The sequence below is a fragment of the Myodes glareolus genome, chromosome 2 (genome assembly GCF_982192425.1).
Source record: "Myodes glareolus chromosome 2, mMyoGla1.1, whole genome shotgun sequence".
Lineage (NCBI taxonomy): Eukaryota > Metazoa > Chordata > Mammalia > Rodentia > Cricetidae > Myodes > Myodes glareolus.
Window position 1 is genome coordinate 76,430,809 of NC_142027.1, and position 24,237 is coordinate 76,455,045.

At 44.1% G+C, this 24,237-nt stretch overlaps 1 protein-coding gene across 9 annotated transcripts in view; it reads right to left on the reverse strand.

Annotated features, from left to right (window-relative positions):
* The window catches only part of Lpp (LIM domain containing preferred translocation partner in lipoma), a 597,751-nt gene that overhangs the window by 502,666 nt on the left and 70,848 nt on the right, over window positions 1–24,237 (reverse strand). Inside the window, exon 1 of one of the 9 annotated variants that reach the window (XM_048453896.3) lies at window positions 22,568–22,700. The exons of 7 other annotated variants lie outside the window; for them this stretch is intronic. The gene's annotated coding sequence lies outside the window, so the exon portion shown is untranslated. Of the gene's footprint in view, window positions 1–10,399; window positions 10,459–22,567; window positions 22,701–24,237 lie in introns of those variants that run through there. One more of the 9 variants, XM_087901849.1, reaches the window with a different exon arrangement.

Genomic DNA, 24,237 nt, shown 5'->3' on the forward strand with positions numbered 1-24,237 from the left:
GGTACACACACCGAAGGTGAACTTTTGTGACCTGGCAGTGAGAGCAGGTTGAAATCATCTGCTTACAGTGTAGTTGGTTTTGGCTTTTGAGTCACAGCAGCCACTAATTGGAGTGGAGTGGGAGGAAAGGCAGAGGGGAAGGTAGGATTGTGGGAAAGCGATCAGGATGCTCAAAGAATGAGGGACCCACCGCCTCAGCTCTACCTTGGTAACCTTCTTCAGTGAAGTATCTGTGCGGAATTATTGGCAAAGGAAAGTTCCAGAAAACGATTTTCACTTTCTTTCCACAAACCCCACCTCCCTTCCTCACCTCAGACCCACCTAGGTTCACATTTGATATCACTTAAGGGAAAAGGAATTCTGGAAGCGAATGGTGAATAGTCCAGAGGATTTTCTGGCCTCATTCCGTTTCTGAGACCCCACAGCTCCCCTCTCCTCTGTCTAGTCTTCCTTTACCATGGAAGTGGTTCTTGGCCGCAGACCCACCCTCATTCTTTTTTTTTTTATTTCTCTTATAAAGGAAAACATTTAATTGGGGCTTGCTTACAGATCAGAGGTTTAGTCCATTATTAGCATGACAGGAAGCATGGTGGCACACAGGTAGACACGCAGGAGGAACTGAGAGTTTTACATCCAGGTCACAGGAAGAGAGATTGACACACCCTCATACTTACTCCAAGGTTCCTCGACCCTCTCTTCTCATCTCCTGTCTCTTTCATGAACCAGTATTTCTATCAACCATGCCTTCTTCAAAGGTAGTAAAGCCCTGAAAGGGGTAACCCTTCCAAAAAAAACATTGCCTACTTGGCCAGTACTATACCACTGAGCTACATTCCTGCCCCCTTTGCACTTTTTATTTTAAGACTGGCTCATCACCATCTAAAGATGACCTTGAACTCACTCATCAGTAGTCCAAGCAGGCCTTTAACTTGCAACCCTCCTGCCTCCACCTTCAATGAGCTGGGATTACAGGCCTGCACTAACTGCCTTTTTAAATAAAGAATAATAAACACCTACTAATATGCACCTTACCTTCCATGGACCTTATGTCCTCGGAGGAGAGACTGAACAAGCCCGTCGGACCGCTACAGTAAGTCTATAGCGACCAGCAACAATACTCCAGACAGACCTCAAGTAGTAGCTCAGAGGACTATGAGAGGCTCCCTAGATAATGACCCTGGCACACAGTAGACACCCTCACACAAAAAGAAGCCTGTTAAAGGAATGAGCAAATATGCAAATGAAGATTAAATGCATGGAGACTCATTAGACAATGGATAAAGATTGGTAAGACAGAGACTCATTATAGAATTGGCTGAAGAAGAGGTAAGATGGAGACTCATTAGACAATGGCCAAAGAAGAGGTAAGACAGAGACTCATTAGACAATGGCCAAAGAAGAGGTAAGACAGAGGCTCATTAGACAATGGCTGAAGAAGAGGTAAGACAGAGACTCATTAGAGAATGGCCAAAGAAGAGGTAAGATGGAGGCTCATTAGACAATGGCTGAAGAAGAGGTAAGACAGAGACTCATTAGAGAATGGCCGAAGAATGGTTAAGACTGGGCAGACAAAAATCCAAGAAAGCAAATGATAGTTCAGGGTTAAGGGTCACAGTTACAGAAGTGGGAAATGAGAGGTGTGTCCAGAAACCTGGCACAAAGGAGAAATACTATCAGCCCCAGATTAGGAGAGACTGTCATAAACTACCAGTAGTTTCTATGCAGTAGACTGTGAACTCTTTAGAGCCTGCTCACAGATTAACTCATCTACACCTTACAGAAACCCTATTTCCAGGATACAGGAGACAATGGTGGCATCAGCAGGTGAGATGCATGTTGGTTCTGGAGCAGCCTGCTACAGAAACTGGCTGTTATGACCCTCTCTGTAGATGTCATGAGTTTAGCTGGGAGGCAAGACTAGCTAGAGAAGATTCTGTGCCACGTGCACAAGGAAGCAGCTGAAGGTACTGGGGGCAAAGCATGACCAGGTTTAAGTAGAAGGAACGATTTGGGGTTTGTATCTAAAGCAGACGGGAGTTGGTGAACGTGCTGAAGCCTAAATGGTAACCAGACCCTAACGCCTCCCCCACCTCGACTCAACACACTCAGAAGTCACTCTTGCACCGAAACGTACTTGGTCCGACAGCGCATGTGCTAATTTATTTTCTGTGTATTCTCACTCTAAAATTGGATTTTTTTTTTATTGGAATAGTTTGTTCCCATCTGGTTTCTGGGCCAAGGATTCCATGGAATCTGCCATGGAGGAACAGCACGGCTTCAGCCAGCAGTGAATGGGCTCTCAGTCTGGCCAGAACACTCCAAGAGGCAGCATTGTACATGTACTGAATAGTCACAAAAATAGCTCCGCTAAAGGACACTCTGAGAATGGACGTGTTTTTCCCGTTCTCCCTCTGCCACTGCTCCGAAGACCTCGCAAGACGGTGTCACTGGAGAGTGGAGAAGTGGCAAAGGGACTCAATGGACCTGGAATTGAGTGCATGCAACTGCCACTTCTGCTTTTCACGTCATCCAGGACAAGTTCTAGTCTTCTCATCTGTAAAATGAGGCTGATTCTCACCCAGCATAATTTTCCCCACTTGTGTAGACCATTTGTGTGTGTGTGTGTTTGTGACTGTGTATATGTGAATATATATATATATATATATATATATATATATATATATTGTATGTGAGTGTGTGTAAAATGAGCATGTGTGCATGTATGCATGAATATGAGTATGTATGAGTGTGGGTAAGTATGTATGTGTGAGTGTGTGAGTGTATAATATGTGAGTAGGAGTATGTATGAGTGAGTGTTTTGGAGTATGTGTGTGTACACACGCACTCGCGCACACACAGGCTCACACAGAGACAGACAAGGTAAGAAAGCGTATCAAAAATATACATGTACCATTTTAGTTGAGATCAGACTGTTTTGCTTTCTTTTCAATTCTTAACAGTGTTATATAAGCTGGGCTGAGAAGATGGTTGCAGAGGGTGAGTTAAGATATAACGGCCTAGGGTCCTATCGCCAAGTTAATTTCTACAAATGAAGTGTACAGTAGCTAGGATCACAGATAAATGTCCTTTCTTTTCCACATGTGTGTAAGTTCCAATCTTACACGTGAGCTCATACTACATTTCTGTAGGCGAAGAACAGAGTGGAGACTACAGCCATCAACTCCAAGCTGCCTCGCAGCTCCCCACAGCACAAGCCACTCTCCTTTACTAAACATATTTATTACATGTGTCAGTATGACGTGTGTGTAGGCATGCACATGGCTCTGTGGGCATATGGAGGTCACAAGCCAACTTTGGGACGTTTGCTCTCTCCTTCCACCTTTAATTGGATTCTAGGATTTCACCTGATCCTCAAACTGGTACTGTGTGGCAAAAGGAGCCTTTACCTACTGGCTCCTTTTCTTTCAGTGTACCTGCTTCCCTTGCTTAGGAGCCTCGAGAGGGCAAGAATAAGCATATTGCACACTTTTCAGTCCTAGCACCCAGCACAGCATCTGCCACATTCTAATGCTAATTCAAGTTTCCTAAATTAAGAGGAATTATTTCAGTAGCAAATGTACTTAATATTCAACTGTAACTGAACTATTGTTTTAATTATGAAGATATATAGAACTGTAAATATTACCAATAGTTAAGAAAACCATACTTAAAGTTTGGGGCAAAATATGAAATCATTAAAAAGGTTACATGGATGGATGAATGGATGGATGGATGGATGGATGGATGGATGGACGGACGGACGGATGGATGGACAGAAGGAGGGATGATAGACAAATAATATACATATACATGTATACAGAGAGAAATGTACGTACATATGTACATACATACATTCAGGGAGGAAGAGAAGGACTTTTTGTTCAAGTGCCAGGCATGACAACAGGTACCCATAGTCCCAGTTAATTATGGAGGGGAGGAGATGTCAAGACGGAGGCAGGAAGATCACTTCATAACAGGAATAGAAAACTCACTTGGGTAACATAACAAGACCATGTCTTAAAAGGGGAGGAAGGGGGTTTGTAAAGAGAAGAAGAGCTGGCAGGGTGGGAAGGAGATGGGGGAATGTAGCAGTAAGAATAACCAGAATGCGTTATATAATGCAAGAAATTGCCAAAGAAACATATATAACCTATAACACATGAGCCACTGAGTGCCAACTGCTCCCTGGCATCTTCTTGTCCCGAGACGGGTACCACCACTTCAGCCCCATCCTCAACAGCTGATTATTTGTGCTTCTATGTCCTCATGTCCAGTCCATTAACAACATTTCTTCTGTGACAACTCAGAGAACTATATTTCGTTGACCGTACCTCAGAGCAGATGTACCCAAATCTTCTTCCTCTACTCCTCTTCTCGTGTCCTGCTTGCCTGTATTTGGGAATCTCCCTCTCCACACTGCCTAGAAGGTCCTTTGAAGGCTGGTGACATCTCATCAACCAGAATGCCTACCATGCCTCTAGAAGTACAACTTCTCATTTATTTATTTATTTGTTTGTTGCCTGCTTTCTGTTAGTTTTGTTTTTCAAGACAGGGACTGTTTTTATTACCTCATAATCTTTCTACACTTGAACATACAATGTTATATATGTAACAGAGGCTATTCAGATTTACAGAGGATTTTCTAAGGGGCTGGAGAGGTGAATCAGAGGTTAAAAGCACTGGCTACTCTTCCAGAGAACCCGGGTTTGATTCCCACCACCTGGCTGCCCACAACTATCTGTCACTTCAGTATCAGGGGATCTGACGCGCTCTTCTGGCCTCTGCAGGCACACAGTGCTGCAGGCAGGCAAAACACCCACAGACATAAAATACTTTTTAAGTTTTTAAAGAAGAAGAATGTTAAAGACATATCAGTTGTCAATCACATCAAAGCTATGGTTATTTATACAAACTGTACACACAGTCATGCTCGCACCTTTATATGGTTCTCAGAGAGAGCGGGAAGCAGGGACGAAGCAGAGCAGGCTAAAAAACTCTCTTCCAAAATTTAACAATGATCATTAATGCAGAATGCATTGAGGGTAAATTTTGTTTTCTACTTTGTACTTTCCTGCCCTGCTCAAAATCAGTATAGGGCTTGGAAAACATTTAAGTAATAAAACTGTCTAAAAATAAGGGAATAAAGTAAAATGAAAAATAACAGTAAAAACGAAAGAAAGAGGAAAAGCAAATATTAGTCCTCTTTGTACAGCCAAGCACCTACAATCACAAATTTCACTACCCATTCCAGACATGTCCAGGTTATATGACACACTGAAAAATGGTACCCTTTCTTATTTCTTTCTTTGTGGTACTTAGGATTGATTCCAAGGCCCAAAGAGGCTCTGTCACTTAGCAAAAGCCTAGCCATGCAATGTTCTTTAAAACTGCCCCTGCCGCTTGTTTCCTAGCTTAGCTAAGATCCATTACTATAAATGAAGATGGCATGGAGACAGCTGTAGGCTTCTAGAAGCTTCCCCCAAAGGAACAAAAGCTCTTGGATTCTTTTAGGAGTCCAACGAGAAAGAGAAGGTACGCCATGCCTTCCCACCACCTCCATGTGGCCTGCCATCTGCCACACCCTGCCCGTCGTAAGACCACCACCCCATACTCTACAGAAACTGTCTTGTTAAACTTTGGTCCCACTGATTTCTTAGCTTGTGCTTAGCTTGTGCTAAGGTGCAACCCAGGCATAAAAAAAAGACACCCAATCCTTTTGAGATACAGGAAGACAATGAAAACAGTCCACCTATGGGACACAGTGGCCTTCTTCATCAGTTGTTAGTGCCACAAAGAATCAACCCACACATATCAGCACAGGACACCACATACCGTCATGCCTATTAAACCAGGACAGGCTTGAAGCAATAGCTAGATGCACTCAAAGTGAATTTTATTTTCTTTTTGAGTCCTGGTCTGCATTTACTGGATTTTCTACATGAGAATTCACTGTTTTCGTACTTAATAAAAAAGAAAAAAAGAAAAGGTCCCTTAGGAAGACCTGTCAACAACAAGCCCCTTAAAAAGGAACCATCTCCCTCAGAGCTGAGGCCGGAGCCTCCTCGGAAGCACGGATGCAGGGAACGGGCTGTAACTAGGTCACTGGATTTTGCTTCCTCACTGTAGACCTTTTGCACATGCTCACCAAAGCCTCCAAGAGCTCAGGAGGCTAACTCTGTACAACCGCTGAGATGAACTAAAAGCAGCTCCGTCACTCATGAAAACCACTCTGGAACGCTTCCCATATTCTTGGCACGGCAGAAGGTGCCAGAAGTAAGCAGAGGCCACCCCACCCTCCAGACGCGGGCAGTGGCAGACGCTCGAGGTACAGTGTGATGAGTTCTCCGCGTTCCCACTCAAAGCACTGTGTGGCTCCAGCGAGGGGAAGATTATTTCTAGCTGGGAGAATGACAGGTGGCTCCAGGACAGTCAGTGTTCCACCACCAGGAGACACCGGAACAAAGTCGGATGGGACAGATCCAAGGCCAGGGTACAGCTCAGCTGGCTGGCACCCAGGGCAGCAAAGGATGACCTTAATTCTGAAAAGAACACTCAGTGCCAGGCTAGGGACTTTGGGTATTTCCACAGCAACAAGGCAGACTGTCACTGTACGCACAGTGTGTGCCCTAGGGAGTATGACAGTTGAGGAGGATCTTTATGTGTACCAGTAAATTAAAGCTGTTGGAGAAAAAAAAGGGGAAGAGACTATAAACAAATGTCTAAGTTATTGTAAACAATCCATAATATGTTCTGGGGGAAAACGGTTGGGAATGACTGCTCCTCACAACTGGAAAATACATCCTTCCGGAGTTGAAAATCTGGTGAGGAGGGAAGATCATGGAGGGGACACTGGTAAATGCCACCACTCTGCCGTCAGGTGGCTCTCACCGATCCAGTCCAGATGGTTCAGTCCCCTCCTTGAAGGCGACAAGGTTCAACATCCACTCATGCCCATGGCTGTAACATCTTTTCCACAGCCGTGGCCACCCGCAAAAACTCTCAGTCAGTAAATCCTACCCTTCGATGGAATGATAACATCGTAAGATTGAGGGTTTGCTGGTTTCAAAATAGAAAGTCCACCACACCAAAAAAGGGATGCAAACAAGAAGCAGTTGTTCTTCCTAGGCGGGCGGGCTCCAGCCCAGCCCGATCCGATCAGAACCCAGAGAGCGAAGCCTAACCATGCTGAGGGACGAAAAGCTACCAGGTGATTTTCACACGCAGCTAGGTAGGGAGGGATGGGGAAGTGGAAATGATCACAGGACAGCAAGAACATGGGGGAACCAGAAAGGCTGACCATGGAGCATGAGCATCAGGGTAACCCTGGGGAAAAACCAACTCACTTGCAAAGTCTGTTTCCCTGGCATTCCCTGAAGAGTGAGCGTCTTTCATGGCAATGTCAGGATCGGCTGGGCCTATCAGCAGAGGCAGGAGTTATCGTGGAAAGAGCACCACACAAGGGTGTCCCGCAAATGGGTCCCGGAGTTAGCCTTGTCACATTCCACCCCACACCATGACAGGGCAAAGGGAGACTCAGGCAAGCCCAATCCTAGCCCTCTGTGTGGAAGCACTGTGATGGGTAATTAAGATCCAGGATTGGCAAGGAGCTAAACAAAACAAGTAAACAAACTCCACTATATTCCAAGGGGATGCAAGCAGGTCCCCTCAACCTCTCTGAGACTCAGTTTCCATATCTGCACAATGGAAATGACAGAGTATGTCTTACGTGTTCCTTCCCCCCCCCCCAAGATCCGGCATGATGTTAACATCACCGTGATTATCAAGCAAATAAATTAATATGAAAATTTGAAATATTCTACCAATCTCCATGACAAGATTATCTGCTAAAAATAAAGATGCATGAAAACATGCAGGAGAAAAACAATAGATAGCTCATGTACATACATACATATGTCACTCCCATAGACCAAAAACAGTTCTCTCTAACAGAGGAAAAAAATAATTCTCTCATAGATGATGAAAAGAAACCATTTATAAGTAAACTGATAGGCAATAAATGGGGATTCTCCCCCAACACACTGGTGCTTGTACCTCCCTATACAAATAAGTGTTTATTGCTATAAGAATTGATCAAATACCAAATGGCTAAATGTTAAAATCAGTATTCAGTCAAAGACAGTGCTGAACTCCATCACTGTCCCCATCTGAACTCTTACAAGAATAAACAGAAAGCTTCCTGACCCTGACCCAAGTTCCAGGGAATAGTGCAGCTATTCCATTTAAATCACTAGATGTGAAATTCTTAAGTAGACTTTTTCTTGAAAGATTTATTGCCTTCGGTAAAATTAAATAATTAAAAATTTAAAATACTTCTTAATGGTCATTCTGTTTAATGATTTCATCAAGCAGTCCTAAGACAATTATAATTATGATATAATCTAATCTCATAAAAAAATATTGCCATTCTAATTCATATTTCATTATCACTTGATGGCTTCAAAAGAATGTAATTTTCCCAGGAACTGAGTTCATGTAGTCTAAGATTTAGCTAGTCTAAATATATGTGAACCACCAATTTAATACTTTAACCATTTCAAAATGGTTAATAAAGTGTTTTATCCATCAAATAGCTCGCATGACCATCATAACATTTTACTCAGAATATTTATGTTAATATTTCAGCTGACTAATTAAAGAGCATGAAGACTTTCAAAAGATTTTCATTGCATATTGCATGAAAAATGCTCACCTACCTTCCGAAGGACGTGTCTGAGTGTCAATAGCAAGTCTGAAGTACTTGTACTTATTTGGTCACACTGCTAATGTTTTTGTGCTCACAAAAACATGGTAGCATCTCTGATCATACATGCACACAATGATTGCTATGCACAAATTCAAGCGACCAAAATGTTAATGGGGGTGAGAGTCGGGCAGCTTTACCCTCTTAAGGCTGAAAGCAGATGTCTACAAACAAAGCAGGTTTTACTCAAATACTAAAGCACAAGACAAATCAGGGCACTCTTAAATTGGGTTACCTAACTGTACGGACCCGTGTCCACGGAAAGGCAGCAACTACACCATGGAAGAGAGAGTGGCATTTTCGATGCGTATGTATCAAATAGCTACAACCAACTAGACAGTCCAGCCAGACATCTAAAAGAGCTCACACCTCACACTAAAGACAAACATGCACACAACTGACCGCTGCGATGTTCATGGAGTGCGTAGTGGGGGAATGGGAGGGGGCCAGAAAAATCTTCACAAGACTTCAAGCCCTAGACTATAGCTTGCTTGCCCAGACTCACGAACAGCTCAGAGAACGAACAATCCCTGACAGGATGTGGCAGGTGACAGGTACATGGGAAAGCACACATTCCAAGGCTCTCTCAACATGATTGAGCCTCAGTTCTGGGAATGCTGACCTGGAGAACAGCATGGTCGCGACACCTAAGTTTCTGCAGCTGTCCTAGAGAGCAAATGTATACAGAGTACATCTTACATCTAGCAGGGGCAGCCAAGCACACGCTTTGGAAAAGTTCAGTTTCAATAGTCTCTTCTCTGCCACTTTCCCAGGATGAATTCACACAGAAGGTGAGCTCAGAATACTACGGTTCTATCTATCACCTTTTGACTTGACTCACAACCTCAACCTCGTGCTGAACCAAAGAACAAGCTCCCAAAGCAGCGAGTGAGGGAGCTGCAGCAGAAGCAATACTTACACAAACCACTCTAAGGTTTTCCAGCTCCCTTACACAGGATAAGCAAGGCCTCCCGCAGCTTCAGGTATCTGTGCTCTAATCTTTCATCTTGGAAGCATCATGTGTAAGTAGAGTATAAGGACTTATCTTAGTTTACCAACGATTACACAGAGGAAAACGATATAGTGATTGGCAATACAACCCATTTAAGGTCTCCAGGGGTGTAAATTCCCATGTATATCTGCTGAGGACATAACATGCAGGAAGACAGCCCTATTTGGGGAGCTGGTTTAGAAAGGCCATATATCTTTCGGCTAACAACCTGCGGAAAGGCAGTGAAGGATTTCTCTCCCTTGCACCTGATGGCATGGGATGCTGGTGCCTTCAGTTTGACGTCAGTCATCCTTCACCACACAATGACTCTGACAACCCACTCCACTTCTGAAGCCTCAAAGGCACAGGAAAAACACCAGTGATGACGCCAGCAATGAATAGAATGGAATGAATGGACACTCATGCTCCCAGACGCCCGCGAACGTTGCATCGAGCTGATCATAGGCTGCCTTATACATCTGATTAATGCAAGCCAGTTCCCATCAGGGAAATCCTGATTGGCTTTTTTAAAGGGTTATCTGGTCCTAAAATGATAAACAACAGCTGCAAACATCACTGACCACGCAGCACAGGAGGTCCTGTCTCAGACCATCAGATAGCTCCCAGGCACCAAAGGCAGCACCTACCACACTGTAAAGTCTGCTTCTTCATGTCCATATAAGGGCCGCTTCGCTTGCCCTGGCTCTCACCTTTCTTCTGTAGTTCTGGAACGCATCATGTGCCAAGTTTAATTTCTTAAGAAAAGATGGGCAGGTATTTTTCCAGCTTAATGTGTACTCACTTAAATTTATCAGACACTTTGTGCAAAACCACTATGTAGACAGACAGCTCTGGAGCGAGACCCTGGGAGTACAAAAGTGAATTAAGCCACGGTCACTTTACTGGCATAGCACTGAGTGAAGGTTATCTATTGAGCATTGCAATACCAAACTACTGTAAATGTCCTTTCCATTAAAGTCCTTAAAAACAGAAAGGGTTTAAAGGGCAAACACCAGAATAGCAGTTCATAGTGTGCAGACAGACAGACAAACAGGCAGACACACACACACACACACACACACACACACATACACACCTTACTAACATTATGCACTATCTGTCATTTAGGATAACAAGATTACAGGTAACTCTTCCTTCCATCTTCTCTCCTCTCATTCCCTTTCCAGCTCCTCCTGCGTCCACTGGGGGGAAAGGAGTATAGCTGGCAAAGTTTCTAAAAGAAATAACTACATGTATTATCTTCAAAGAGCACCAATAAAGGTCATTTTGAATAAAAACAGTAATACTCCAGGGACAGAAGTTGAGAGTAAATGAAAAGGGAGATAGCATGCTCAGAATTTTGAGTTCTTATATTGTACATAAATAACATAGCGCCCTTCGCTAGAAGATGCGTGAAAAGGCGCACATGTGTATATGTGTATGTGTGCATGCGAGTGCATGCATGTGCACCCATCCACACACACATGCACAGGTGAGACTAGATCCTTTATCATATGTCTCAAGCATGGGATCCTGTTTGGATGCATTATATGTTCAGGGAAACTGGACGATTTCCATGAGACTGACATTCAGCTGGCAGAGCCTCGGGAAGTAAAACACATCCGAATACATGCTGAATAGAGCCACAGAGGTGGTTCAGTATTTAAGAGAACTGGCTGCTCTGTCAGAGGAGTCCCAGCACCACATGGCAGCTTCCAAACCACCCGTCCCTCCAGTTCTAGGAAGCCAATGCCCTCTTCTGGCTTTTTTGGGCACGAGGCACATGTCTGCTACACAGATAGACATGCAGGCAAACACTCAAACACGCGAAATTAAAGAAGGAGTGGAGGACACCACACACACACACACACACACAGAGACAAACACACACACACACACACACACACACACACACACACCTCTGCACAGGAAAAGAGGAAAGCACTAAGGAAATCGAGAGCAGAGTCCAACCAACAGACATCCCCAAATGAACAGCAGGATCAGCCAGCATAGGAGGTGCTACTTAAACTATAGCCAACTCTAGGTGCTCATCCAGGGCAGCACACAGCTAAGCTTAACCCACGTATCTATGTCTATTACTCTATCTGTCTACATATTATCATGTATTACATATCATATATTGTGTTATATATAATTATAGATAAGTATAATATGTCTCTATTATACTATGTATTCCTCTGGGCCTATCTTAGATGACTCTGGGCAGCAGTGAGAAAAGGTGAAGCATGTCTATCTGTGTGCACCTGCTCTGGGTGGTGAGCAACAGTAGTCAACGCATAGTCAGTGACTCACGGTTAAGCCTTACATCCTTAGGGAGACCAAGAAGTTACATATACAAGGCTGAGTAAATATGTTTATTGATTTTGTTTTGTACTAAAAGTAAGAATCTGTTATTTAAAACATCTACATGTAGGAGGCAGAATCAAAACACACACATTTCAATAAAACTAAAGGAAGGCTAACAGCTTCACACTCAGGAACGTTCAATATTCACTGTTATGAAGCAGGCTGTGGGGTGCAGGTACGCATTCATGTGGTAAACAGATAATCTGCCTGCAGAGAGCTTCACTTGGAAAGAATTTATGGGGAAGATAATAAATTAGGGGGCAGAAGGAGTCCCTGCATGACAGCGTCATCACCTACAAGTTTACCTTTACAGACCATAGGGAGCTCAAGGCCAGCCTGGCCACACAGGAAAGCCCTGTCGCATAAAACCAAGAGTCAGGATGTGGCTCAATGCTGGACTTCTTATCTAGCATTTGCCAGGTCTAATCCACCTCCACTACCACCACCACCTTGACCAAGAGCACCACAGCCTCCACCACCACCATCACCACCACCACACACACGGGCCAGGGAGGAGAGATACAGAGAGATGGATTCATAGAAAATATCCTGAGAAGTCCAACAACAAAGAAAAATAGTCTCAATCTGCTAAAGTAAACATTTTCCAAATATGCCTGTCCACAAACTGACTCCTTTTTTCATGGAAAACTGATGAACAATGTCAGGAAGATTAACAGTATGTGTAAACACCTTCATGTTATGGGGAAACTATTTTTGAAGAGACAGTAAAACTTATGCTTTCTATAAAAATTTTAAATGTCTTGATTCTTCAAGGTCAAGAAACTTATGTATTTGGAATTTCACAATGCCAATATCCTGGAGCAAAGATACTTCTAGTTCCCAACTTGCCAGGGAGCTACAGACACATGAACAGCCCCGTCCACTACTTCCCCTACCTACCTAACTCACACAGATCATCAAGCCCCCAAAGTTCTCTGGTCAGCTTCTCACGCAGTGTGGCTATAGGTGTCCTATGGGCACAGGCCCCACTGAAACAGCAATCTGCAGCAAAGGGTACAATGGGGACTTAGCACAAGGCAGGGGTAAAAGACACTAAACTCTCATTGCTGTTGAAGATCCATGCAGCCAAGTTCCCAGAATGCACACAGGAAGGCCAATAAGGGGGAAGGCAGAGGCAATCCTAAACCAGTCTCTGTACCACACTCTTTCCTGTTAATAAAGTTCACAGGAAGGGAGGGAAGGACGGGAGAGATGAAGGGAGGGAGGGGGAAGGACGGGAGACATCAGAGAGGCAGACTTGGAAAAGGTCAAGTATGCTTAATTGATATAAAGAGAGTTCAGCTTTCATCTGATTCCTGACATCATCAAACCAGGAACAGATTCTCCTCTAATTTCCCAGCTGCCTCTGTCGCTGTCCTTCCTCCCACCTAGTTAGAGCTCGTGTTAAAATGTGATAACCAGTAACGGGGGATGGTGGCAAGCACCGGTCATCCCGGCTTACTGGGATGCGAAGGCAGAAGGATACCTTGAGCTCAGGATGTCTAAACCAGCCTGGGCAACAGGGCAGGGACCTGCCCACATCTGAAAAAAAAGAATAAAAAAGTAATGACCAATTTCAGACAAAATGGGCAAAGATGTTTTCACAGTTAACCTTGTGAGAACATAAGTTATTGTTTGGAAAAAGAAGCTAAAATTAGATCAACTTGAACCTGTATACACTGACCCCAAACTAATCAGGTCTGAAGGTAAAAACTCAAACTTTTTGGCTAGGAGGAGACACTAAGATGGATGAAGGGGAGCTCACATCTGCAAACCAAACACCAGAAAGGCTTCAGTACTTGGGAAGTCCACTCGAGTTTGCATTCCAAGCTAACCTGGGCCAAGGGAGGAGACTCTGACTGGACAATATCGTGATAGTGGCGATAATAACAGCAAGCAAGGTACAGACAATTCACAAATTTGAAAATCATAAAATAAATATGATCACTGAGACACAGAATAAAGATATCTGGGTTTACTTATACCAGGGTACCAGCAACTCCAAACTATTTCTCACCCATCCTGTTGGCAACAAGTGAAAGTTCGACAGACACTGGCTAAAGATGCTGGTGGGACATTCCAACAAGGCAACTGTCAGCAAACAAATAAAACTGATCCCATGACCACATACATAACGTGCATGTGTATGCATCATTTCCTAGAAAGGAAGTTACCAATAGCAACGGGCATACCTGGCACTCGGATACTGGTATCCAGTGACACTCTCCACTCGAAGGAAGGAGGATACAGTGCGGAAAAGGTATTCAGAGGCAAGACAATGAGGGCAGATGAAACCGGAAGGCTTTTTTTACTCCCAACAGCTACATAAACACCCACAAAATATGAATAAGACATGCACCAAGCTACTTTATTCTCACTGACTAAACCTGGAGCCGACAGAGGAAGAAAACTGAAGCATGGCAGTCCTGGATCCTGAAAACTGGGACTCAAAGTCCTAAGAGCCATGTTAGCTAAGGGAGGAAGGGTGGCAGGGAGAGCATAGTAAGAGACTCTGCTTAAAGCAGATGTGGAAAGAAAACATGCAGGAACAACGAAGGTGGCAATGCCATGATCCTTACTAGACAATTTTCATAGAAGCAAGATTAAAGTTTCTCCTCATGGATTGCTGAGAAGTTGCAAAGGGCAGCCAGGCGTGTCAGTACATGCCTGTAGATCATAAGCACTTGGGAGGTATAGGTAGGAGAGTCAGGCGTTGAAGATCAACCCAGCATAGTGAGACTCCAAAGAAACCAAAATAATAAACAGAGTGCTGACAATAAACACAAAGGGCAAAATAATAGCTATATAACAGATACATCAAAGAACATCTTGGCAAAGCGACACCAATGCTCACTCTGAGCCTCCCATGTGACACTAAGACATGTAACAGTCACATGACATCCTCTAGAGAATGCACAATTCAACTTAAACATAATAGCTAGCTAATATAAAAAATAAATATTTTAAACGGGGTTCTGATGTGTGCAGACATGCCAGCACCGTGAAAGGATGTGGAGATGTTCCAGATCGAAGGAGACCAAAGAGAAATAAGAACTAGATGACAATGAGGCTATGCCTGAAGGAGAATATAACCGGGTTAGGGGATGAGAGAGGACGACAGACCTGCCTGGTAGTACTATGTCACCACACAGTGACAGGATGAGGGTTGTCACCTCCCTTACTTGTGGGAAGCATGTGCTGTATCCAGGGGTAGGGAACCACGCACATTTATGCAACTTGTTTGCACTTGATCTTACCCAAAGCTTCAAGAAGCAATGCATACTGATCCTCAAAGCCTTCAGAAGAGAATATGCATCTCAAGTAGGGGGAAAGCGGAGACACAGGTGGGGAGATGATAAAACCAAAACTAAAAACAAAAACAACAGATGACTCCGCAGAAGAGATACTGACTCCACTTGCTTCCAAACCATTTACACTGGAATTGTTTATAATAAAGGGCTTCAGGGAAAAAAACAAACACGGGGGAACAAAATAAAAATGTAACAATTGAGAATTCACTCTATTTTTTTTAGCATGATTTGAAAATGATTTTTAAATTCAGCCTGAACTATGTCATTACATATACTACTTATGTATGTGGCTGCATATGGACACACAGATCTTTTTCTCATAGTTACCTAAAAACCTGTGTATAATTTCTTAGCACGAGGGGAAAAAAATCCTGTTTCTTCCTAAGCACCATGGGCAGACCATCACCCATGTCCTAAAGTACAGTGGGAACAGAACTCCATCTACCTTTCTAAGACTTGTAGGTCAACAGAAGCCTCTGAAATTCCAGCGCCCTGTGTCTGTAACCTGAGGACTGTTTCCCTTCTAGAAGAACAAGTTCAGAGCTGGAAGATGAGCTATATCTAACAGCATCAATTTTTAAAAACCTATTAGCGGTGGCCTTTGGGGTTAAACACTGTATTGCTGAATGGACTGGAGGGGGAGCAGAGAGCTTCCCTCCTCCTAATTATGGATTAGGTCATATGTGCCGTCCTCCCACACCTGGATCTCCGAGAGGAAACAAGTAGGAATCCAGACCCCTTCTTGGGTAAGTGTCAAGAATCACCAACAGAACTGAACTCGATGCTTATGTAGAAATGGGTTAAATCTCAGGGAGAGCCACAGACCCTTAGTCTCGGACTCCAAGGCGAGCTCTGCTGCCTGAAGTTACAAATAATGAAAAGTTATGCTGCAGGATAATACGTGGTATTGTTCCCTTCCAAAGAGCATTAAAATATAAAGGTCAGTTAAGCTTAAATGGTATTTTATTGCATCCTTTAAAAGGACCTTGAACAATTAAAGCAATGAAATACACTACTTGCTATCAATTTTAAACATTCGCGGAAGCATAAAAAGGCAGCACATTCCGATACTGGGGGAAAAAAATGTTAACTCCTGCTCTTCCTGTACATGCTGACTTCGGGCCAGGTGGCTGTCTCAGGGAGTTCCTGCAACGCTCTTGTGGGTGTGAACTCCTGACTGGAGAGCAGCTCTCACATGAGTGTCAAGAGGGGATAACCCAGAACCGCAGCCTATCAAGACAGTAACTAAGATGCTATCAATGCGATGGCTGGAACTCAAGGCTAGAGAAGGGACTAGCCTGGGGAAGTGACTGTCACTCGAGTCCCCGCTATGGACCCTGGGATACAGATGGGCAGTTTAAGGACAAATCGTTTGTTTAAAGTTCTTATGGAGAATTTAACAGGGAGTCAAGTTTGCCAGCCATGAATTTAAGGGTTAAAAACTACTGTTCAGTTGCTCAGTTGCAGGAAAAGTTTCTACCCTCTGATGCTATGGCCTTTAACCTCTTGACTTCCACTGATAGCATCATCTTACTTTTTCTCTTACTCAAATTTACAAAGCAATAAAATATCAAAACAAAGAAAATCAATTTTGCCACTCCAAAGAAGCAATTAGTAAAGTTTCACCCACTCCAAATACATCTTAGCTTCATTAGCTTCTCTACACTGAACTGTATAAACTATCCGTTACATTCCAGAGCTATTGCTTTACTACCAATTAGCTAACAAATGAAGGCTTTAACCTTTTAACCAAAGGACCTAGCAACCAGTACCGTGGGAATATGATGAGCTTATTAAATTACAGGCCTCAGGAAAAACAACTTCTCCAAAAGTCACCAGGATGGCTCAGAGCCCCATTTCAAAATGGTTCTAGTGAGGCTCAAAAGATTCAAGTGACTTTCTCGTGCACACTCAGGCCTTCACACTGGACTTACGGGTCTTTATCAATAATAAGGTGGGCCTGAAGCTATGGCTCAGCGTGATAAGCACCTGATGCTCTTCCAGAGGACCCCAGTTTGGTTCCCAGCGTGTGTATGGTAACTAACAACCCTTTGTAATCAGTTCTAGGGTATCTGATGCCCTCCTCTGGTCTCCATGGGCACCAAGAATACATGTGTACACATCATATATTCCAATAAAACACTCAGACACATAATAGAAATAAATCTGAAGAAAAAGAGGAAGAGGAGTCAGGCGGTTGGCGATGTACACCTTTAATCCCAGCTCTCAGAAGGGAGAGGCAGGTGGATCACTGTGAGTTGGAGGCCAGCCTGGTCTACAGAGTAAGTTCCAGGATAGGTTCCAAAGCTACAGAAAAACCCTGTTTTGAAAAACACCGCACCCCCCACCAAAAAAAAAGAGGAGGAAGAGGAGCAGAAGCAGCCACCACCTCACCAGCCTTGCTTTGCCAATCTCTAGCAAATGGCCTGAGATCCCATAACTTTTGGACAGAAACCTTAAAATCAAAGAAAAGTTTCAGACACCGGTAAGGGACAGAGCCACTCACTCGATTAGAGTGTTTAAGCAAGTAATTTACTGCTATTAAGATTCCATTTCCCCATCAACAAAGTAAGAAGACTCTCACACAAACTGAAGAATTCAGGGAACCTTCTTGAGGAGCATTCCCCCCCACACACACACGCACACAGTGTGTCTTCTTTACATCACAGGTAAGGAAAGAGTGGATTTGTTGACACTGCTGACTTCCGGGGCTCCCAGGCTGTCACCCGTTTGCAGAGACTAGTGAGACCCGAGCAGCAAATGCCTGAAGCAGAAAGAATATTTATAAACCAAGTCCTCTTTACACTGTTAAAATCAATTAAGAGGTGGAAAGCCAGCAAAGGGTTCCGAGTAAAAGGAATGGCACACGAGTGGTACACAACTCCGCGAGAGGAAGGAATGCCCTAGAATTAATTTCAATCAGTGAGTCTGGGATATGAGAAAGGGCAGAGGATGTTCATCACAAACAGATTAGGGAACAAATTGCAGGCCGGCTGCTTCCTAGAGGCGTCTGGGAGATACTGAGCGTGATGGGTCAACATTCCTGCTAAGGGGCAGGAAAATGAATTAGACACCTAGATAAACCTGCCTGATCCCAAAGCCCTCAGCCACCGCAGACTCAATGTTTTTGAAAAAATAATAAAGGAAATTATCTTGTTCAATAACCACATTTTATAGGTCAGTGAAGATTAGGGGTTAAAAAAAAATGCCCACAAAGATAAAACAATTAAGACCACAAAGAGGATATCCCAGGAATAGCGTGAGTGGGTACTCTCAAAGCGACTTAGGGGACTCAGACAAGAAGGTGAAAAGTTCAAGGCCAATCTGAGCAGTTTAGTTATCCAAGGAATAAAGTAGGAAAACACACAAAATCTACAAAAATCTTTTTATTCTCCTAATCAATTGAAAAGCAAAGAAACACAAGGACGCTGTGGTTATGTTAGTGCACGCTATAACAAAGGACTGGCCCAAACAAGCTCAGGAGGGAGCTGCTCTGGCTCAGTTTGAAGGTGCGGCATCATGGAAAAGGCGCTAGGCCAGCAATAGCAGCTCTGGCCATGGCCCCAGAGGGTCAGGCCGTGGTCACATGCAGCCATGGCCCCGGAGGGTGAGGCCGTGGTCACATGCAGCCATGGTCACGAAGCAGAGACAGATGGATGGTCGAACCCAGCTCACTTGCTTTCCTTTCATTCTGGACCCCACCCCATGAGGCGCTGCCACCTACATTGAGAGAGGGTCTCCAGTCCTCAGCTCAAGAGCTCTGAAAACACCCACTCAGACACGCCCATAGGTGTCCTCCCTAGCAGAGTCTCAGAGCAGTCAGACTGACAGATGTCACGGATGCAGAACAAGAAAGACAATACAGCACAGTTTCCAGTGTTTGACCTGGGCAAAAGCGGGGCCTATCAAATACAGAAGAACTCTTACCAAAAGCTAAAGTGAGGCATTGGAAGAGCCACGTTTCTCACTTTTTCCACACTTGTTTAAAACGGGGTCCATGTGTAGATGTCAAAGGGCAACACCAGACCTCTCCTCCCATCACAGGGGACCCAGGGATCAAGCCGAGTCATGAGAAACGAAACGTATGGCTAAGGACAGAGATGAGAGCTGGGAAAGAAGCAGCGTACAGTCTGTTCCCATTGACTTGTTCCGTGATGCGTTGAAACTCGTGAAGAGATGAAAAACTACATTTCTGGAGAGCTACTCAAAGGGAGTGTCTGTGAGGCTGTGTCAACTGTCACCATGGCATTTCTTATTAGGAAGTCTCTTACTGTCATTTTTTTGTTATTTTAATTACAGTTTGATCAGCGAGGAGCTATTTTGAATCTATGGGACTTTCCTAACCAGATTGTTTTGGCATTTTAAAGTCACTCAAATTCAAGGCCTACACAATATGGCAAGTATCTTTTCCCCCCTTCTCCCCTTTATACTCAAAATTCTAAACAAAGGAACCATCTGTTCCCTCTGAAAACATCAGCCCTTGTTTTCGTTTTTCCATTAATAATAGTGCCTCAAACTTATATAATATCTCTCTCCAACTTGCTTATTAAAGCATTTTGTAGACATTGCCTCATTCATCTTCACCATTATATTCTACAAATGGGAGAAAGGGGAAATGTTTGCCAGTTTTCAGTTTGATAAATAACTGTTGGATCGTTAATGAATTTGTGTGAGAGACTGCATGTTAGCATCCGAAGGACCCTTCGCTGATCCTCTTGTCCAATTCTGGCTCTCGCACGTGAAAAGAGAGACTGAGAAAGGAGAAGTGGTTCCGTGGCCTATTTGTGTACATGGCTCTCTGCTCCTGAGGGTGGGCAGAGGGGTCAAAAGCGCATCTCACATGTTTTTAAGTCTCCAGAAGCTGGTGTCTAAAGCGCTCATTTAAATACTTGTTGAATGAATGAGCGTGTCCGTAAATAAACACAACAGGTGTTGCAGAGTTGGGGTAAGAGCTCAACAATTCTGCCCCCGGCAACCTAAATTCAAAAAGAACCAAGTAGAGAAGAGGTGAGAAGAAGATATACCCGTATAAATACGAAATTCACTGAGCAGATGCAATGGCTTAGCCACTGGCCATGTTAAAATTTAATCTACATCAAGGCAACCATTAAGGCCAACTCCCCAGATGTTCTGCACTCTCTGTATGGTCCCTATATTTGGGAGTTTGATGGAGCTACTCATAAAACATTACACTACTGGAAAAACAAAACAAACAAACAAAAAAAACCTACATGTCAAAACGCTAAAGGACAGTATGTCTCCATAGCACACATTAGCCCAATAAGGACAATCCTCTGTAACTCAAGGACTCTCAGCATTACGTCATGAAATCTAGCAGTGCAGAGTTCTCCAAGGAGCAGAGAGGTCACTGGAATGAAGATCTTTCTTTCCATGAAGTCAGCAGTGCATCTGACCTCTTTTTCTTATGTTTAGAATGCCTTACTCCCCGGTGCAAATCCTTCTTACTGGACAGAAAACTCATGGTTCCCACACCTGAAACCCTACCATCCAAAATGCTTAGGAGGTCCAACACGGTCAACAGTTCCCTAGAGATCCTTCAAAACAGGCTGTCCCTGTAGATGAGAGGGGTGGGTGTCTGGAGAACAAAGGGGATTTCCTTTCCACTGTCAGGGGAACCAGTTCAGGACCTCTCGCACACTAGGAAACCACTGCCACTGAAGAGCAGTCTGGAGCTGAGATCACCTTCTTTACAGCAGAGAGAGGAGGAGAGAGAAAGGAGGAGGGAGGGAAGGAAAGAGAGAAATAACCAACTATGCTACCATGTGATCTCACATAGGGTGAGCAGAAAATAAATTCTTTTCAAGTCAACACAAGTGGAATGTCAGTTCTGAGCTCCCCGCCGGACAAAGGAGAGGCTCACAGAGATGGGGCGAACCAAGGAAGATACCTGGATCCCTGGGGGGGGGGGGGGGGGTCGCCTGTCTCACATGCTCAGACACAGTCAAGAGCAAACACCAAGAAGAAGCGTGTGGCTCCTGTCTTGCAGTGGAGTCAGCCTGAGATGCATAGAGTAGGTGCTAGGGGGTGCACTGCAGTAGTGGCCTGCAAGGATAGGTCGCAGCAGGCCCAGCTCTGGCTGCACACAGTCCATACTTAAGGCAGCAAGATTCCCAGGACCATTCAGTGTTCCCGCAGAAAGTACAGGGAATGCTAACCCTTCCTTTCTCATACTCTCCAGATAAAGCTGCCCTTTTACTCACATGGGCATTCTTGTCATAAAACAACAACAATGATGATGATGATGATGATGATGATGATGATGATGATGATGACAATGATGACTTTGGTCTTGGCACACAACCCTCATTATTTAACCTCCTAATTAAATATTTCATGTTACAGTAAAAGGCCCCGTATTCACCACAGAAAAGCCCTACCAAATGGAAATGAGTTTCATCTCTGAAAGCTTTACTTTAACATAGCTGCTGAAGAGGTCCATGATCCCAAGAATTTATCTACTCTCTGAGTATGTGCCTGCACCAGCCTTCAGGGACCAGAGGGGCCTGCCTGATTCGGAATTTTCATGGCCCAGATCAGGCTCCTGCTTCAAAACTTGCATCTGGTAGCGGAAGTCCCCTAAGAAGGCCGACGCTTCCTCTCACATGCACACCCCATTAGCTAACTAGTCAATAAGATCTGGGGGTTACAAACATCCTTTTCCCAAATAAAAACGCCTATCAAAGGATGCTGCTGTTCTAAATGGACACCCATCAGTTAATATTGGGTGGTGTTGGGCTCAGCCACTGAGGGCATCAATCAGTCTCTCCTTTTGCAGAATAAATGGTCAATTCGAGGAAGCACTTGACTTCATCTAAAAATTCAGTACTTAAAATGAAGTTCCTATTTCGGGAGAGTTTAACCTCTCCTGCTGGGAAATTCTGCCCACTCTGATGCCCCTCCCCAACACACACACACACACACACACACACACACACACACACACACACACACACAGACATACACTATTCTTACCTAATAATCAACTTTTGTATGGCAAGCTCCAAACAGTTCCCACTGCCTTCCCCTTCCCTACTTCTTTGCTTCAAATTCAATACAAAACAGGCTTTTCAATAAAGGAAAATGAGACACAGAGGCACCAGTGAACACAAACCCCACCTTAAGGTGATGATGATACCCTCCGCAGGATCAGCCTCTCTTCATCACTCCAAGCCATGGAAACAGCCATGTGCTGTCTCCTCCAACCTGATCCCGTGGAAATTCGATAACAAATACAAGCGAATGCCGAATACCAGCAAATGCCGCCTTCCATCTATCTCCTGGGGTTTCCTGGCACCTCCTCTACAAACAAAAGCTACTTTTTGCTTGGTGTTGTGCGATCAGTAGTAACAATGCATCAACAGGAAAGAACACATACTTCTCATTTGTGTTTGTTTGTTTATTTCCAGGCTAAGGAAGCTTCTGCATCACCCACCAATGGCCTTTGGAGACTCTATGTCTCTTTAGCATAGCAGGCCCCAAGTTCAGAAACTAAAATGATGAAAGCAAAAACCACACGATAAAATTACAGAGCCTATATGGAAAGAAAATTATTTGGGAAAGAAAATTAGCAGCATAGCCCTATTTAAAACTTCCTAAAGGAATAAAAAATAATAATGGCTAAGAAAAGGTGAGAGAAAACAAAAGTAAAATTGAGCCCAGAAAAGACTCATTTGCCTGAGATCCCTCTCAGCCATGCAATAGAAACTGACAGCAGAGAAAATAATATTCACGTTTCTATTTGCTACCCCCAACTGACATGGTTGGCCGTTTGTTTTGTTTTAAATAAAATGGGGAAGCAACAAATATATTAAATCCATCTGCAAAAAAACCCACATTTGCATGTGGAAAACAAATAAGTGAGTGCCTGAGTGGGTGATTAGGCCTGCAATTGCCCATCTGCACGGGCCGAGCATCCTCGCAGGTGTGCGCCGCCGAGGAGCAGAACATCTGAACCGAGAGCCTCCTCCCCCACCCCCCACCCCTGCCACATCATGGAGAGCTACAGGTGGAGGCAAACCAAAACTCTCCGGTTCTACATTGAGCCACCCAGAGTTACAACCCCACTTGGGCAAATCTTTTAGTTACATCTCCGTGGCTCCTTTAAGGGATCGACGCAATCCCCCCTTCCCCCAGAGTACCCTCAAAGTGTGCTTGATGGCATCTGCTGGCACTCTTGTTATTAGACTGTACGACCCCCTCCTTCGGTCTCAGCTCCAGCTGTGCCGGCCTAGTCTTTTATGGACCGAGAACACTTCAGCCTCGGGAGCTGTGCAAGTGCTTTCACTCATTCTGAAACACTTTCTCTGTCGCCATTCTGGTCTCTTTGGCTTTCTGGTTTGTCTCATTCACAGCCCTGTTCACACGTGCTTCTATCATCTAGAATAGAGTCTAGCACATAGCAGGCGTTTGCCCAAAAGGTCTTAAATTCAGTCACCATTAGAATGGTTTGCTCTGTCAGGCATCACAGGACCTCTAATGAAATTAAGGTAGAATTCAGTAAGTTTCAACCCAGTGGAGAAGGAAACATTGGTGATGGGTTAAAGCTACAGAACAAAGCATCATGAATGTTCTACTGGACAAAGAGACAAAGCACTTAGGTAACCAGTAGCAAATTGCTGACGTGAGTGGAAAGGGTGGGAGAAGGCCAAAAGCACATGAGCCTCTGGAACTTTCTTGAAAAGAAGAAAAAAAAAACACCCACAAAAATACAGTCAGTCCAAAGAAGTTCTAATGAACTCAGTTAGCTCCTTGTGTTCCTTATCAATAGCTCTACATGCGATAAGACT